Source organism: Dendropsophus ebraccatus, chromosome 6 (assembly GCF_027789765.1).
Source record: "Dendropsophus ebraccatus isolate aDenEbr1 chromosome 6, aDenEbr1.pat, whole genome shotgun sequence".
In the NCBI taxonomy this organism is placed as follows: domain Eukaryota; kingdom Metazoa; phylum Chordata; class Amphibia; order Anura; family Hylidae; genus Dendropsophus; species Dendropsophus ebraccatus.
This window is the reverse complement of record NC_091459.1, coordinates 123,738,559-123,757,597: the sequence shown is the minus strand read 5'-3', so window position 1 is coordinate 123,757,597 and position 19,039 is coordinate 123,738,559. Positions and strand designations below refer to the sequence as shown.

General features: G+C 42.0%; 1 pseudogene; it reads left to right on the top strand.

The window, feature by feature from the left end:
• Positions 1 to 278: 278 nt before the first annotated feature.
• On the top strand, positions 279 to 7,434 carry LOC138795278 (serine/threonine-protein kinase SBK1-like; annotated as a pseudogene).
• Positions 7,435 to 19,039: the final 11,605 nt, after the last annotated feature.

Below are 19,039 nucleotides of genomic sequence, written 5' to 3'. Positions count from 1 at the left end.
GGTGTGCAGTACAGGTATCCAGGGCTCTTAAGTACATACATGGATGAGGACTGGTGCACAGTGACCTGAAGCCATACAATGTGTTACTTATGGACAAAAATTGTAATATCAAGCCGAGTGACTTTGGTTTCACCCATTTCACACATTATCCCTTATGTGTCTCCAGAGTTGTGTGGCTTGAAAAATTGCATTATTGTAATTTGTCATTTTATCTTGAGGTAAACAAGTGCCAGTCAAGTTATTGAGAAAAAGACAGGACCGAGTTGAAGACCTCTCTTATGGAACTGTCCTTATCAATCTCGCTCACAATAGCCTGGCATTATAACCATGTACCCAATATTTATTGGTACAATGGATTATTATGTTATGACTCAGGAGCTGGCAGTGGCAGGAACCCTGCATGACCTTATCCACACTCAGGTAACAGCAACATCATGTTAGTGGGGAACATTGATTCCTACAATCTGACGGCGCTTTCCATAATAGTAGCCATTAACACAATAGTACTACCAACTGCACCATTGACTACAACTTCACCACATTTCCAAAGCCCATTATACGTTAAATACCATGAGATGGAATACTAATTTTTTGCAGGTTGGTGTTCCAGAGGATATAGTGAAGAGGTGCGCAGTGCAGATATCCAGGGCTCTTGACTATATGCATGGATGAGGATTGGTGCACAGGGACTTTAAGCCAGACAGCGTGTTACTAATGGACAGAGACTGTCATCTTATCAAGCTGAGCGACATTTGTATGACCCAGCGTCTCGGGATTCTGGTTTCATCCATGTCCCACATTACCCCATACATGTCACCAGAGCTGTGTGGCCTAAAATGAGGAGTATTTAGTCTTAGAATCCCAAAAGCCCAAGAATCCACAGTGGGGTCAACTATTTGTTGCCTTGACTGGCTATTTCCCCTGGCTACAAGCAACAGAAGTAGACATGATGTACCAAGCATACATCTACTGGAAAAGCATACATCTACTGGAAAAGGAGTCCAGACTCTGCTCCTCCACCAGCCTGGGAGAAGTTCACTAGAGAAGCCTTAGGGATGTTCAACAAACTTCTCGTTCAAAACCACTCTTCTCGGCACTCAGTCCTGTCAGTCTTAGACTACGTTCATTACCCTTGGAAGGTTGACATTTCAGAATACGTGACCCAGATGGCAGGAGTGTAAGAGGATTCAGTAGATGTTTGTAGAGGACAACCATCAATTTGACTTTGTGATCATACAGGATCAAGAAGGTGATGCAAGTCTTGGGGTAGATACCTTCAACCCGGTCCTAATGATCATAATGGACAGCACTACACTGACTGTGGTTTGAAGTGGAAATTCCTTAAGGCTTCTTGATGTGATATGGGCGGACCATTGGAATTCCTGAGTGGTGCACCACATTTGGGAACAGCAGACACTTCTACAATTGTGAGTATGGTTACTATTCCACGGGCCGAGGAGGGCCCAATCAACAATGTAAACGAGTGGCCATCTGCTAGATCGCTGCTCGTTTACTGGGCCTATTCTACGGCCCGATGATCGTTGAGCGAGGGCTGCAAGGACATAGTTACCGATGTCCTTGCAGCATCATACATCACCTGTCCAGGCTTCTTCTCCAGGTCCCACGCTCTCAGTCTTCAGAATGGCCGGTCAGCTGACAGGCCACGGCGGTCCCGGCCTGTGATTGGCTGAGCGCTCCCGTCAGCTGACCGGCCATTCTGAAGATAGAGCATGCGGGACGAGGGGATGAAGACAGCGTGGAGAAGCAGCCTGGACAGGTAATGTATGATGATGCTGCTGTCAAAGAGTCGGTCGCCCGCCACGCACTGCTATTCAACCGTAGCGATGCACGGTAGGGGAACAATGATTTTAGGCTTGGCCCTAAATTATCAATCAGCCAATGACACGATCGGTTGATCGTGCTCTCTATTTCACCGAACCGATTATCGTTACTGTGGAATAGGGCCCTATTACAGTACATACTGTCTTTTTAAACCATTAGATACTGAATATGTCCTTGAAGGCTCAGGTGTTTGGTCTACAGATTCATACATATTTTATAGCATGTAAGGAAGTCATGGATGACAAGGCAATGTTTATTAGTTTCCTATAGAATGGTTTTTAGAAAGTTTAATATCAAGTTCTACTAGGTTGACCTTACCTACACAGTAGAAGACGTTTGAGGTAACCTATATGGACATTAGGAGTATGAAGTTATTGGTTTATTGTATTGTTTTAAAGAGAACATTAGTTGACCATGATTGAGAACCATAGGGATGTTGAATGTAATATTCTAATCGACACCACAGACTAGTCTATCTAGATCCAGTCACTCCACACTGCTATTTAATTACAGATACCATCGGCCTTAGTTTGGGATCTGAAGTAGAGATCACTTGGGGTTTGCCATGTACTTTTATTCATAATATAAAAATATGCTGTTTAGCTTTAGGTTTTCTCAGCATTCTGGAAGTGAGAAGTGATGGAAAGGAATGGATATCTGCAGTGGTTATATGAATACGACTTCTACCTAGTCCAAGTTTGCTTACTTTGTGTCAATATCAACCACGAAGTAGAAAAGTGAAAACAGGGAGAGAAAGTACATTGAGCTCCATGAGACTTTAGTGGTGGGCACGGTACGACCCCTCCATCTAGGCGGGTCATGCTTCCAATTACCCATCAAGCTACAAAGACATTTTATGTGAACTATTGGATTTTTTTAAAAAATTTTTATCTTTTGCCTTCAGCATTTCCTATTCATACACCAAATTTCCTATCCAGATAAAGTGCTCATCCCCCGGGTTGCAATTCAAACTAGCAGTAAGTTTTGTGCATTACAGTTGACCAAAGCTCTACAATACATGGACAGTAAATCACTGGTACATAGTAACCAGATGGTAACTTCACCAATGGGTTATGTATTTGCCACCATTTTGGGCTAGATTTACACTTATTATCACCAGCAGCATGTTCTGCAGCCGAGTGGGAAAACAAGGTTTATGAAAATGTATTTTTGTTCTGAGATTAACGTTAACAATTCAGGGTTTTTAGCAGAGTCAATAGTATGTTACTGTCTGCCTCAGATTGTTGTGCATTCATCAACTTGGCAAATTGCTTTAGACTCTATGGTAAGGAATTGGTGCTGCTGTACTCCTGAGAAGGTTAAAGAAGTGTTTAAACTAAGGATTTTGGGGAGGGAGAGATGAAGTAGACTGGTAAATAGAGTAAAAGTACCTTAAAGTAGAGCAAAAAGGAGGGGACCCATCATGTGCAGCGCAGCCTTTAATTTTCTCTGCGCTAAATGCCTGGAACATCTAGTGTACGCATCCAACCAGTTTTTTTATTCTGTAACTTCTCTTGACCCATCACAATCTGGTTTCCCCACTCAACTTAAGAGCACTTTTGGTAGAATGTAGTCTAAAGACCTCCTGATGGCCAAGTGTCAAGGTATTCCCTTTGATCTAATTTGATTTCCTCAATATAAAACTTTACAGGTCATACAGCTTTAATCATTACATCAGCTATTACCACATACCTGCGGGGGACTTGAAGATTGGAGTTAATCTACAGCAGTGTTTCTCACCAGCCCCTGCTGGAGGCACCATTTGTTTAAAGGTCTTCAGCATAAAAAAAATAAAATAAATTGGATGGCTTCCTCAAACCCTCTGAATTTTCCCCAAGTTCAGCTTGCCGTATGATTAGGTGGTACAGAATAAAGGAGTTTGAGTCTTAATAGACGTTATAACAGGAGAGGTGTTCCTCACCCAGCAGCTGCCCTGGTGAGGCTGCCATGAACACCCTTTTAACTCTTTCTACATTTGCAAGGATTCTAATTAGAGATGAGCGAATCCCAGCTGTAAATTAAGCAAAATGCTTTGTTTGATTAGTGCTCCTCAAGCTGCCTGCCGCTCCACTCTGGGTGCTGGGGGAAAAGCTGGATCCAATCCTGGGAAACTTCCCAGGACTGGATCCAGCTCTTTCCCCAGCACCCAAAGTGGAGCGGCAGGGAGCGGAGCAGCGCTGACAGGCGGATTGATGAGCGCTGATCAAACAAAAGCATTTTGCTTCATTTACATCTGATTCACTCATCTAATTCTACTGTTGCATTAATGTTTTGCTATTTATTCTTATTTCTCAAAAGTTACAGATGTCAGAAGAGGAATCAACACCTCAGGTGCAGCCTGTCATGAGATATGGGAAGGATAACATCTGCTCTGATTAAAAATAGATCTGGTCAACCCCCATTTACCTAGTGTGACTTATTCGTGGTTTAAGAAATATGCATAAAGCGTTAAAGCTTTAGTTATTCATATGTACAGTATGTAACTATGCTTCACGATATCTATTCACTTTGCCTGTTCTCTGGGTGTATTCATAGAATGTAATGTTACAGGTATAAAAGTTATAATCTAGCAATTGGAAACAGCCCTTGTCCAGAAAAGGATTTCCCTCCCTCAGGCCATGTTCCCACAGTATTTTGCTCAATATTTTATAACCAAAACCAGGAGTGGATTGAAAACACAGAACAGCTATACTAAACACACTATTGAAAATCCAGAGGATGGCCATCATTTAATGTCAAATAGTTCCCATTTTAAAAGGGGCGTTGCGAAATAACGGTCATTTGCCAATAAATGGTGGCCATCTACTTAATTTTAACAGTGTTTTCAATCCACTCCTGGTTTTGAATCCAAAACACTGAACATAACCTCAATAAGTAAAACAGTCAACCTCTTTTTGTCCTCTGGAGCGCTATAGATTAAGAGGCTGAACTGAATAGATGTAGGTCTTATAGACCAGTTAATTATGTGCTGTTGATTTCCCCTTGTTGGCATTCTAGAGGATGTGGTAGAGAGGTGCGCAATGCAGATATCTGGCAATCTTGGCTACATGCATGGGGATAAGCAGCCTGCCAATTTACGCTTAGAGTCTTGTTTCATCCATGACACAAATCACCCCACATCTCATTAGTAGGGTCCAAACTAGAGACAGATTTGAGTTTCTGGGATTCTATTTGTTGCCTTGACTGGATATTTCCCCTGTATACAAGCAACAAAAACTGATGTACCAAGCCAACATCTACTGGCAAGAGTGTCCAAACTGAGCTTCTCCACCAGCTTGGGAGAAGTTCACGAGAGAAGCCTTAAGGACGTTCAACAAACTCAGCATGTGGGGAGCCTGGTTTTATCCATGTCACACATTATCCCATAGTTATGTGGCTTAAAGCAAGGGGTATCTAGTCACCATATCAGATTATGTGACTTTAGGGTTGTACTCTGCTTCTGTTGCTTGTAGGGGAGACGTCGCGTGCGTCACTATGCCACCATCTGGCCTCCCGACCATCATGGAGGTCTCTGCTCATTAAAGGATACAAGGACTCAAACAGCAACCATGCCAGAAGCAACGACGGGGTCCATTTAAGTATCTTATGCACTTGGGTGTGAATATTATTTGAATGAATTTTCTACTGTAAAAGTGTGAAATAGTGAATATAAAAGAAAAGAACTGCAATAGTTGTGTCAGTATAATTTTATTTTGGGGAAATATCCAGTCAAGGCAACAGACAAGATGAGCAAAGTTTACATTTACTAACGAAAGTTCAGACTATTCCAGCTAGGGAGAAGTTCACAAGGCTAGCCCTTGGGATGTTCAAACTCTGCTCTGTCCTGTCAGTCTTGGATTAGCTTCATTACTTTTGAAAGGTTGACATTTCAGAATGTCTCCCAGATGGTAGGAGGGGGAAGAGGTTTCAGTAGTAGATAGACGACAACCATCAGTTAGAATTCGTGATCATACAGGACCAAGGTGGTGATGTTTTGGAATAGATGCCTTCAACCCAGTCCTAATGATCATAACAGACAGCACTACACTAACTCTGGGGTCGGAAGTAGAAATTACTTAAGACTTCATGGTTGCATTAGATCTTGTGGGGGGACAGCCCACAAGAGTTTGTGGTCATACAGAACAAGTCTTGGCTTATACAAAGATTAGAACTGCCGGACACTTGTTCTGAAAGCAAGCAGCTGCTGGTAGATAGGTCATGCAAAAAATATTTATGGGAAGCCAACAGAGGCAAATCAGCCAGACAACGGTTTACCAAGAAGTTTATTGAAGGTGTATAGGCACCCAGTGACAATACATTGGTGCCAATAACCATGCAATATGGCCACCAGAGTTTAAAGTACTAGACTATACCATCACCAGCATCTCCACTATATTTTAGAATATAGGCACAATATGTAGTTAAGCCCCTATTACACTGTCAGGTCAGTGCTTGCTTGCTCCTTGTTACCTGCTCGCTGTTGCACGTGTAATAGCGTAGGCAGCGAGCGGGGAAGAAGGCTCCCCAGACAATCAGTATACAATTATATCTTAGGATATTTCTAAATTTTTGCAGGTTGGTGTTCCAGAGGATGTAGTGAAGGTGTGCAGTAAAGATAGGGCTCTAAACTACATGCATGGATAAGGACTGGTGCACAGTGACCTGAAGCCATACAATGTGTTACTTATGGACAAAGACTCATCATATCAATCTGACTGACTTTGCCTTCATACACATTTCACACATTATCCCTCATGTCTCCAGAGTTGCATGGCTTGAAAAGTTGTCATAGGTTAAAAAAAAAAGAAAAAAAAAAGTCTGTTAAGTTATTGAGGAAAGACAGGACAGAGCTGAAGACACTTCTCAGCTGTCCTTATCAATCTCAATACCCTGGCATTATAACCACATATCCAATATTTATTGGTACAATGGATTATTATGTCATGACTGAAGAGCTAGCAGTGGCAGGAACCCTGCATGACCTTATCCACACAGATGCGTACAATCTGATGGAGGTTTCCATAATAGCCATTATGGCGATAAAGTATTAATGGCACCATTGACTGCAATATCTCCACCACATTTGAGTATACAAAGCACAATGTTGAGTATACAAAGCACAATGTTGATGTAACTATATCTCACTGTACTTATCAATTTCTTTTTGCAGGTTGGTGTTCCAGAGGATATAGTGAAGAGGTGTGCAGTGCAGATATCCAGGGCTCTGGACTTTACGTATGGATTAGAACTGGTACACAGGGACTTTAAGCCAAAAAACAAACAAACTAACAAAGTTACTTATGGACAAAGACTGTCATCGTATCAAGCTGAGCGATTTTTGCATGATCCCGCATTTGGGGAGTCTGGTCTCATCCATGTCACACATTATCCCATATAGATCTCAAGAATTGCATAGCTTCAAAGAAAAACTTGAAAAATGTGTCTTTGACCCTACAAATACTTGGACTTTTGGCATGCCATTTGTTGCCTAGAGTAGATATTTCTCCTAGATACAAGCAACAGACAGACATGATGTACCAAGCCTACATCTACTGGCAAAAGAGTCTAGGTTGTCCTCCAACAGCTTGGGAGAAGTTTATGAAAGAAGCTTAAGGGATGTTAGTCCAAGATAGAGGACTGAGTGCCAAGAAGTCTTGAGACAGACTACCTTATATTCTGTAATGAAGAAAGGCTAGGAGGAGAAGAAACACAATAGGATCTCCAGTGGGTAAATCTGAATAGATGAGAGAATAGTGGGTGAGGAATGTGCTCACTTGGTGATGTTGTACACAGAGCACAACATCTATTTAAAAAAATAAATAAATAAAAAAGCAGAAGGTAGATTCAATACAGCCGCTCCATATTCCCTTGGACTAGAAGCCACCCATGTCCCTAGGAGTCTTAATAGCTTCATAGTGCAAAAAGATTCCCAATGCAATGGTACCTCAGACGGAGACTTCCAAGTGCAATGGAGGCCAAAAGGAAACCTTGGTTATCTAAATGAAGGCAAGGTGTTTCGAAGCTGTAATGCCTCTTTCAAGCCAAATACACATGCATGGCCTCCTTTGCACCTGAAGTCTCAGAAGGTACCGTTGCATCGGGAATCTTTGCACCATCAAGCTATTATATCCTGAAATGTCCACCTTCTAAGGGAAATGGTCACCCAGATGACTCGAGAGCAAGAAGCATCCACAATATATATTGAAGACAAACAATTAGAGTTTGTGATCAAAGGCAGAAGCCTTCAACCTGGTCCTAATGATTCTAATAGACAGCATTACACAACCACTCATGTCTGAAGTGGAAATTCCTCAAGGATATTGGAGGAGGATAATCAGTTGTGTAGTCCAAAACACTAGCAACAAGCATGAGAGTCTGAATACTGCATTATATTTTTCTATTTTTCAAATACAGTAATCATATACACAATACATATAGAAGGCCAATGTAAAGCTAAAGATGTTTGCTCCACTGTTGATAAATAACTAGAGTATATAACCTATTAAAATAGGGGATACAGCAAATATGTACAGTATTGGTCTTTTCCTCTATAGCCAAATTCCCTGATGTTATGATATATATATATGAACCTGTAGTAGATACAGACTGGGACCCCATAACACCTTTGATTTTTATATTTTAGCTAGTTTCACATATGAGCTTTATAAGAATCTGAAAGTAGTAGCCATGCACAGTCATATCAATACAAAGAAAATGGCAAGTATTGGCTGAAGTCATTGGTACAGTCACGTCCGTATGGGAACAGTGAGCCCTGTACTGAACCCAGCCCACTGTCCCTGCCTACTTGGACGATCTGCCCTAGGCGGCAGCCCCCAACTGGGCGACATTCCCTACGCTGACTATGTGCAGGGTCTGTCAGGAAGAATGGTCCACAGTCTGGATAAGCCACTAGACAAAGCAAGGAAGTCCAACCAAAACAAGATGGCAACGTTGGGAGCTATTTGGGGGGGGGTGTCAGGATTGTCCATTTAAAATTTCCCACCAGGAGTCACTTGCTGCTAGAGTTACATAAAGATTACAGCTGTGATCGGGTCCATCTTATTACAAAGACCTCTTAACTGTCCACTTTGGGGAAAAAAAACCTTAAGACAAAAAAGTTATTTAAAAATTCTGTAATGTCTGATATTTGTCACCTTAAAACTGTAAAGTGGTACTATATAATAGTTTACAGAAAAGTCTTAGGACATTAGATTCACGTTCTATGAATGAGGAGCCGGCTCTGCTCAGGAATGTGTTAACTTTAAGGCAAGGAAGAATAGTTTTCAAGTGTAAATCTATGACTTCTGGGGATGAGGAGAAATGCCTGGAGGACATGAAGTGTGTAGGTAAATTGCAGCAAACTAATTGGTGGCCATATAAGTATTATTGGCGTGCTAATGCATACAGTTAGACAATTCAGACTATATACTGGGCCTCATATTTCCATTTGTGTAACTATGGCGTCCTCAGCAGGTGATCTGCTAGAAATGGTCTTCTGCCCAAGGCTTTTTCCAGATATATAAAAAGTCAAATGCACCTAATAGTGGGTATTTCTAATGGAAATTTCAAATGACCTAAGCTTTTAAGTCACCGTCAAACGGGGGGGGGGGGGGGGGACTCAAATGTATACTTTGATTCTCCAGTGGGGCCACGCCAACTCTGTCCTTAGTCACAATGTCTATTGCAACTATTGGTTTTCCTGAACAAATTTAGCATGTCACATTACATGGCTCAACTAGAAGTAATAATGTATACCACATTTCATGCTTATGATATAATTCTTAACCTAACCTTACGCCAGCATTATAACCACATATCCAGTTATTGGCACTATGGACTATTAAGTCATGACTCAAAAGCTAAAAGCAGCAGCAACCTTGCACTCTTATCCACACTAAAGGTAAGAAAGCTTTATTACACATGTCCCATGTTAAACAGTCAAAATGGCCATCAAAATTTTATGTACTGGAATATTGGACTACTCTACTAAATATATGGAAATATGGTCATCGTTAAGTTACATCTAATGACATTGCAGGTCACTGTAACAGAGAAGGTAGTTAAGGTGTGTGAAGTGCAGAGATCGGACGCTCAACTACATACATGGATGAGGACTGGTGCACAGTGACTAGAAGCCAGACAGACATATCAAGCAGAGCTAATCCGGTGCAACCCGGCACTTGTGTGGCATGGAGAAAACCAGACGCCTCCCATTTCTAGCCACAGCTCTTGAGACATATGAGATAATGTGGAGTATTTAGTTTTGGACCCTGTTGATTCTTGGGCTTTTGGGAATCTACCATCTGTTGCCTTGACTGGATATTTCCCATGGTTACAAGCAACAGCAGAAGACATGGTGTACCAAGCCAACATTTACTCGCAAAGGATTGTGCTCCACCACCACTTTTGCAAGAAGAATTACAAGCAGCTATAGTGATTTTTAACTTCTCACTCAAGACCCCTCTTCTAAGCACCCAGTCCTGTCAGTCTTGGATCACCTTCATTTCCCCTGGAAGGTTGCAACAAGATGGCACGAGAATAGGGTTTGGTAGTAGATGTTGAGGTAGCGATTATACAGGAGCAAGAAAGCTACTAAACAAAACTTGGGGTAGAAGACCAAGTCCTAACAGACAGCACTATACTTCCAAGGCTTCACAATCACATTGGGGGGGGGGGGGGGGGGGATCATATATAGTGGTCATAGCCTGAGTTTATACTTTAGTAATAAACTACATGGAACAAGGTAAATTGACAGTCTTCCCTGTCCATTGTGTAACCTCAACTAAGTAGGGCCTGTATGCTGGCTTACCAATTTGACATTTTTGAATCTTTACGACAAGATTTTCCTTTTTGTTAAAAAGGTGTTACTAGGAGTATACTTTATAACCTGAAAGTAGAATTCTTTTGCTATAAATTACAGGGGTCCCCTCCCTTAACGTGGACAATTAAGACTTAATTATTCTCTTTCAGTTTCTTATGGTGCGTTTACACAGACAGATTTATGATGACAGATTTATTTTTGAAGCCAAAGCCAGGAACAGACTATAAGCAGGGAACAGGTCATAAAGGAAAGACTGAGATTTCTCCTCTTTTCTAATCCATTCCTGGCTTTGGCTTCCAAAATCTGTCAGATAAATCTGCCTGTGTAAATGCACCATTAGATTGTAAGCCATCTGGTTCACACACCAATTTAATGTCAATCTTCAGCATTGTGAGGTTTTTCAGAATTTATTTGCACCATAATAGTTTATAGAAAGTTCTTTTAGGACATCAATTAGATTTCTCTCATTAGATCAATTAGATGTCTCAATGGGGAGCTGGTCTTGCCCAAGAATGGCCATTAAAGGGGTTATCCTGCGCTACAAAAACATGGCCACTTTCCCCCTACTGTTGTCTCCAGTTTGGGTGGGGTTTTGAAACTCAGTTCCATTGAATTAAATGGAGCTTAATTGCAAAGCGCACCTGAACTGGAGACAACAGTAGGGGGAAAAGTGGCCATGTTTTTGTAGCGCTGGATAACCCCTTTAACTTCAAAGCCAAGAGGAATCATTTGCAAGTGTAAATCCATGACTTCGAGAAATAAAGAAATACACCTGGAGGAGATGTTAAGTGACCAGGTAAAGGAATTAGAGAGCAAACTAAAATCGGTGCCCATACAAGTAGTATTGGGGTGCTAATGTGATGCTAATGGACTCAAGTTAGACCAGTCTGATTAGATCCGAAAATACTAGACCCAGTATAACTATTGTGTCCTCAGCGTGTTATTTGTTGCAAGTGGTCTGGCCCATAGAGGCAAGAGGTCTGTTCTGTGATTAATGGACTAAGGGCCCTATTACACCAACACATGTCTGGCTTGTAAAGACAGATTTCTCCTCTATTAAAATCCATTCCTGGCTTTGGCTGGAAAAAAAAAAAAAAAAAAAAAAAAATTATATATATATATATACATACACACACACACTGTCAAGACATCTTTTGTTGTAATAGGGCCTTAACTCAGACATCTATTAATAGAGCCACAGCCAGATACTGTAAATGCAATGTTAAAAAAAATACAAATCAGGTTTTTGTAAATCCCATTAATTTAAAACCAACTAGGACAATCGATCCACAGGAACTCCCATGAATTCTTTAGGGTGCTATTGCGCGAAGTGATTGGATGTACTTTATCGATTATCGGCCATTACAAATAGTTTTGTGATAGGTCATGTTTAAGTCAGCCGACATGCAGTGTCAGCTGATTGTTGCCATCAGTATCAGGATTTTAGGTTGTGCTTTAAGTCAACGGTCTGCTGGCGGCCACTCTGTAATATGCCCCTCCCCCCTCCGACAGGGAGCAGGGGAACGAGGTGCAAGCAGGCGCTGACCTTACATTCCAGTGCTTGCTTGCTCTGAAATATGGCCAACTGATACAGCCCTTAGATTCTCTGTTGGGCCATGTATACTCTAGAACCTGGACTGACCACCTGCTTGGTCAGTTTATTCACACTTAAGGTGCACAGTATGGGGGAGGGGGTAACCACTTGATTTGTAACTAGTGTCTTAGAGTCTGCGATTAGGGAAATTTCTAAGCACTACATCAAGAGGTTGGGTCAGGACAATACAACAAGTAAAGTCAAGGCCAAAGTAAAAGGGCCAAAGTAAAAATGGCATAAGTGAGACGAATGTTGACTAAAACACAAAGCTGTATCTGGAATATATCCAGATTTCCATCTCCATAGCTGTAGGTCACAAAGTTCTGTCAAAACGTTTTTAGGATTTCCCAATTTGTTCACTTACATGGGTATGTAATTGCTAAGAGGTCAAACTCAACAAAGGACACCTCTGTAGTGGTAGCTAATACAAGAAGTTAGAGCTTGCAGGTCGTCCTCCAGACAGAAAACTTCTCAAATTAATTCTGGAACGATCTATCAAACGCCATAAATAAGGTGACTTCTATGTTTCTTTACATAATCTAGGAGAACATTGTCACTCTTCTATTTAACTGAACCACTGGATGTAGAGTTACCATGGGCCAAGCTGAAAACCTCATTGAGTTGTCCTTATCAATCTCACAATATCCTGGCATTATACCCATGTAGACAATCTTTATTGGCACCATGGATTAATATATTATGACTCAAGAGCTTGCAGGGGAAGGCACCTTGGATGATCATATCCATGCTCTGGCAAGAAAGGTTTAGGGAATACATCACACAAACCATCTCTAGTCTCCTGTTATGTTACATAGGGCAATAAGTCAATTACCACTACATTTAGCCATAGAATACATGGGTTTCCCAACAGTGCAAGATGGATATACAGGCACACATTTTACCTACTGCAGCAATGACATCTTGGCCACATTCGAAAAAAAAACAAAAAAAACCACATGGTAGTATACCACTATTTGATTTTTGCAGGTTAGGATTCCAGTGGACCTAGTGAAGACTTAGGGTCCTATTCCATGGGCCGAGGAGGGCCCGATCAACGATGTAAACGAGCGATGATCTGCTAGATCGCCGCTCGTTTACTGGGACTATTCCACGGCCCGATGATCGTTGAGCGAGGGCTGCAAGGACATAGTTACCGATGTCCTTGCAGCAGCATACATTACTGTGGCGGTCCCGGCCTGTGATTGGCTGAGCACTGTCAGCTGACCGGCCATTCTGAAAATAGAGCGCGCGGGACCCAGGGATGAAGACAGCGTGGAGAAGCCTGGACAGGTAATTACTGCTGCTGGTCAAGTCGTCGGTCGCCTGCCACGCACAGCTATTCAACCGTAGCGATGCGCGGTGGGGGAACGATAGGTCTGGCCCTAAATGAATGATCAGCCGATGACACGACACGATCGGCTGATTGTTCTCTATTTCACCGAAAGATAAATCGGCCGAATGGGGCCGATCATAGTTACTGTGGAATAGGGCCCTTACACAGTGCAGATAGCAGGGCTCTTTACTAGATGCATTGAAAAGGACTGGTGCACAGGGACCTGAAGCCAGACGAGGTGTTATCCATGGACAAATGCTGTCAAGGGGAATGACTCTGAAATGATGCATCATGTGGGGAGTCTGGCTTCATCCATGTCACACATTAACCCATATGGGTCAACGACTGGCTTGATACAAAAGTATTTAACCTTTGACCCTACTGGGTATATTTGGACTTTTACAAATTTGTTGGATTTGACTGGATTTCATCTGGATACAAGCAACAAAATGAGACATGATGTACCAAGCTTACGTCTACTGGCAAAAGATTAGAGACTGAGCATTCCTAAAGCTTCTCTTAAACGTAGGCAAAACTCTTGCTCCAGGCCCCCTGTTCTCAGGCCTCAGTCCTGTGTCTTGGACTAATTTAATTTCCCTTGGAAGGTTGACATTTCAAAAGGACACTGGTGGCAGAAGAGGTTGCGGTAGTGGATGTTGTAAAGGACAACCAAGAGATTAGGAACTAAGCAATTCAGGTCATATCTGCATTCTCCTCATCAGGTTGCAGGCTATGAAGTCTGATCCGCTCTGGAAGAAGCTTCCCAGGACTGGACCCATCTTTTTCCAGCACCTGGGGGAGGTGCAGCACAGGGCAGTGCAGACTTCAAAGCCTGCAGCCTGATGAGCAGAAGGCAGATGGGAACAAAGAAAATCACTTTGTTCCTTCTGTAAATTGGCTCATCTCTATTTGTGATCATACAGAACCAAGAGTCCTGTGATAAACAGTCCACCTAGTCCTAATGATCGCAACAAACAGCACTATACTGACTCTGGGGTCTGAAGTGGATAATCCTTAAAGCTTCATGTGAAATTGGAGAATGACCACCACCAAATCCTGGAAGTCAACACTTTACTATATTGAGGAGGTCAAATCTTGTGAAGCCATTACAATATGGCGCTGACCTTCTGAACACGGTTACTTGCGTAGCACTAGTTCTTAAGTAAACTATTTTCAATGAAACAATGACACGAGCCTTAGTGGCAGAAAGTTTTGTCACTTGAAGTTCCTGAAATCTGATCATACCAATGGACCAGCATACAATGTAGTCAAATTTTAAAAATCTGTAACAAAACACTTAATGGCAGCAAAACTTAAAAAAAAAAAAAAAAAGCATAGAGCAAATAGTTTACGAAAACATGAAATGTATGGCCAGCTCATTGTCAGTTACAAAAGGAAAATACAGAAAACACGGCTCTTGACAAGTCAGATATGTCAAGTTTCGATGGGTCTGGGTGTTCTCCTGACCAATTGTGAGAATGAGCCAGGAGAAGTCCACGCTTACCACTGTCCTCTCCCGAGTCATGTGATGAGTCGGACTTAGGGCCCTATTCCACCGGACGATTATCGTTAAAATCTAAACGATAATCGTTGGTTGAAATGCATTTAACGATTAACGACCGAACGAGAAATCGTTGATTGCTTTATGAGACCTGGACCTATTTTTATCGTTGCTCGTTCGCAAAACGTCACAAATCGTTCGCATTGAATAAGACATTGTTCAGTCGTTCGCAATAGATACGAACGCAATAGCGAAGAAGAAACAATCGCATTACGATCATAAGTAATTATCGTTCCATGGAAAAGTGAACGTTTTCAGGTCTTTCACAATAGCGGTCGTTTGAAATCGTTAATAGTTAACGATTATGCAAACTATAATCGACAGGTGGAATAGGGCCCTTAGTCTATGAGGCAGTCTCTTTTCATTGACCCATGCTCCTCTCCTCACGTGGTCAGGGTCTGAACACTCAAGACTCAAAAAAATTGACATTTTTAGATACGCTTCATAGCAAGTTACTCCATAATCTATAAACTTCATGTAGTAAGGCTGTGCTCAAATATTGCAGTACATCATTTCTGATAAGACACTACAGTTAAGCTGTATGTGAACACAGCCTGAAGATTACAACAACTATATTTTGGTATAACCTGCCACTGTACACCTAACTACTGGATATGCTTCTTTCCTCCATTTCCAGTTCATGATTCTTGGGGAAATTAAGTGAATTGAGACCTGAAAATGGCCACCAATCCAAACCCAGGAACCCAAAAAGATAGGTTGGGTCCCCATTTCCAGTGGCCCACTATGGTTATATACACTCTTAAAATCGCAAGCACCAGTGCCTCTCCCCACCACCTCAGGTAACGTGACATAAGCATCTGGAAGAACAATTTTCTAACCAGTTCATTCATAGATACATTAGAGCCACACGCCCAATATTCGATCAATTCAAGATGCAATTTGCCACATGATAAAACAGTTTTTCTTGCTGAAACTTTTAAAGTCTTTCTTCAGAAAAGTTTGCTGCCTGCCAGACCCATATTTGCCGACTGTCAACGGTGTCGTTTTAGCTTCTGTTTAGACTGCAATTGGCATACAAAGGCTGCAATAAAAGCTGCTGAAAGGCAGAGGACTGTGCGTACACACACCCCGGGGCTATGCTCTTACACAGGCAATTGACTCCCAGCCTTAAAGAGATTATATCAACATTCGCAGAGTAAAATGTCCTGCCTTAACATATGTGGTCTGACTGATAGCAACCGAAAAGAAAAATGTTAACTAGCAGTATCTTACACTTAGGGCCCTATTCAACCGAATGATTATCGTTTAGATTCGAACGATTTAACGATAATCTGAACGATAATCGTTCGTTGGAATAGGGCCCTTAGTCTTGGGCCCCTTAAGACACCAGGGCCTGTCATGAGAAACAAATATTCTAAATGTCACATGGTACCACAGAAATTGGCCAACTACACCAGTTTTCCCTTCTGTATGGGACAAGTCTGCTTGGTGAACTTGCCCCATCACGTAAAATTAACATAATGGACCTATATGGGAACATGGGAACCAGTGGCGTCGCTAGGCAGTTTTATTCGGGGCTCATGTAAAATCAAATAAAATGCCTGCTGCCCCCGATCTCTTCAGCCCCGGTCTTGCGAGCCAGATGTGGCTCTTTGGATGGCCGCATCTGGCTCGCAGATCACGGCTGCTGCCCGCCTCACCAGCTGCCCGTCTCACAGTCAAACGGAGACCGGAAGTGTGGGGCCACTGCGGCAGGCCGTGGCGCACGCGTGTGTGTTGCGGTCGGGTTAACCCCTTAAGGACCGGGCCTGAAATGGCCTTAAGGACCGGAGCAAATTTTATGAATTTGACCAGTGTCACTTTATTCATTAATTACTTCGGGATGCTTTTACCTATCCGGCTGATTCTGAGATTGTTTTCTCGTGACATATTGTACTTCACATTTCTTGTAAATTGGAGTCGATACTTATAACGAATCTTTATGAAAAAACCCAAAATAGCGTGAAAAATTGTGAAAAAATGCATTTTTCCAACTTTAAAACTTTTCTGCTTATACAGAAAATGGTTATACCACATAAATTATATATTAAATAGCATTAGCAACATGTCTACTTTATGTTGGCGGCATTTATTAAACTATATTTCATTATTTTTAGACGATAGGAAGCTTAAAACATTAGCAGCAAATTTCCAAATTTTCAGTAAAATTTCAAAATCAGATATTTTTAGGGAACTGTTCAGGTTTAAAGTGTATTTGAGGGGCCTGTATGTTAGAAAGCCCCACAAAGCACCCCATTTCAGAAACTGCACCCCCTAAACTCTGCAAAAGCACATCCAGAAAGTTTTTTAACCCTTTAGGGGAGTCACAGAAATAAAAGCTAAGTGTGTAAGAAATTTGAAAATTTTAATTTTCTGTGCAGAGATTTTATTGTAATCCAATATTTTTCATAATTATAAACCTATTACCAGAGAAATGCACCCCAATATTGATTGCCCCGTTTCTGCAGTTTATAGAAATACCCCATATGTGGCCCTATTGCGCTATTTGACGCAACCACAAGCCTCAGATATAAGGGAGCGCCTAGTGAATTTCAATGGCTCCGTTATTTTTGGTCATTTTTGACTGTACCACTTCAGGTTGGCAGAGGCTCTGGGGTGCCAAAACCTAAAAAACACCCCTAAAGGGACACCATTTAGAAAACTACACCCCTCAAGGAATGTAACAAGGGGTGCGGTGAGCATCTGGACCCCACAGGTGCTTCACAGATTTTCCAAACAATATGGCTTGAAAAAAGACTAAAGTATTTTTTACACTAAAATGTTGTTCTAGCCTTCAATTTTTCATTTTCACAAAGGGATAAAAGGAAAAAAAAAAACACAAAACATGTAGCACAGTTTCTCCCGAGTACGGAAATACCCCACATGTGGACATAAAGTGCCAAGCAGGCGCAGGACGAGCCTCCAAAGGGAAGGAGCGCCAATTGGCTTTTGGAAGCTGGATTTCACTGGAATGGATTTCAAGGGCCATGTCGCATTTACAGAGCCCTCGTGCTGCCAAGACACTGGAAACCCCCCACAAGTGACCCCATTCTGGAAACTACACCCCTCAAGGAATCTAACAAGGGGTGCAGTGAGCATATGGACCCCACTGGTGACGGGCACAAATGTGGAAAAATGTGACGTGAAAGTGAAAATTTTCATTTTTTCACTTTCATGGCACAAATGTGCCCGTCATCCAGGGGTCCATATCCTCACTGCATCCCTTGTTAGATTCCCTGAGGGGTGCAGTTTCCAGAATGGGGTCACTTGTGGGGGGTTTCCAGTGTTTTGGCAGCACAAGGGCTCTGTAAATGCGACATGGCGTTCATCATCCATTCTAGCCAAATCCAACCTCTAAAATCCAAATGGCGCTCCTTCCCTTCGGAGGCTTGCCCTGCGCCCACATGGCGCTTTATGTCCAGATGTGGGGTATTTACGGACTCGGGGGAAATTGCTCTACACATTTTGTGTTTTTTTTTCTCTTTTAACCCCTTGTGAAAATGATAAATTCAAGGCTAGACCAACATTATAGTGTAAAAAATTTTATATTTCATTTTCACGCCACATTGTTCCACATTTGTGCCCGTCACCAGTGGGGTCCATATGCTGACTACACCCCTTGTTACATTCCTTGAGGGGTGTAGTTTCCATAATAGGGTCACTTGTGGGGGGTTTAACTGTCTTGGCAACACAGGGGCCTTTTGAATGCAACATGGCCCCTCGAAATCCATTCCATCCAAATCCAGCCTTCAAATGGCGCACCTTCCCTTTGGAGGCTTACCCTGCACCCGCATGGCGCTTTATGTCCACATGTGGGGTATTTCCGTACTCAGGGGAAATTGCTCTACACATTGTGTTTTTTTTTTATCTTTTAACCCCTTGTGAAAATGAAAAAATCAAGACAAGATC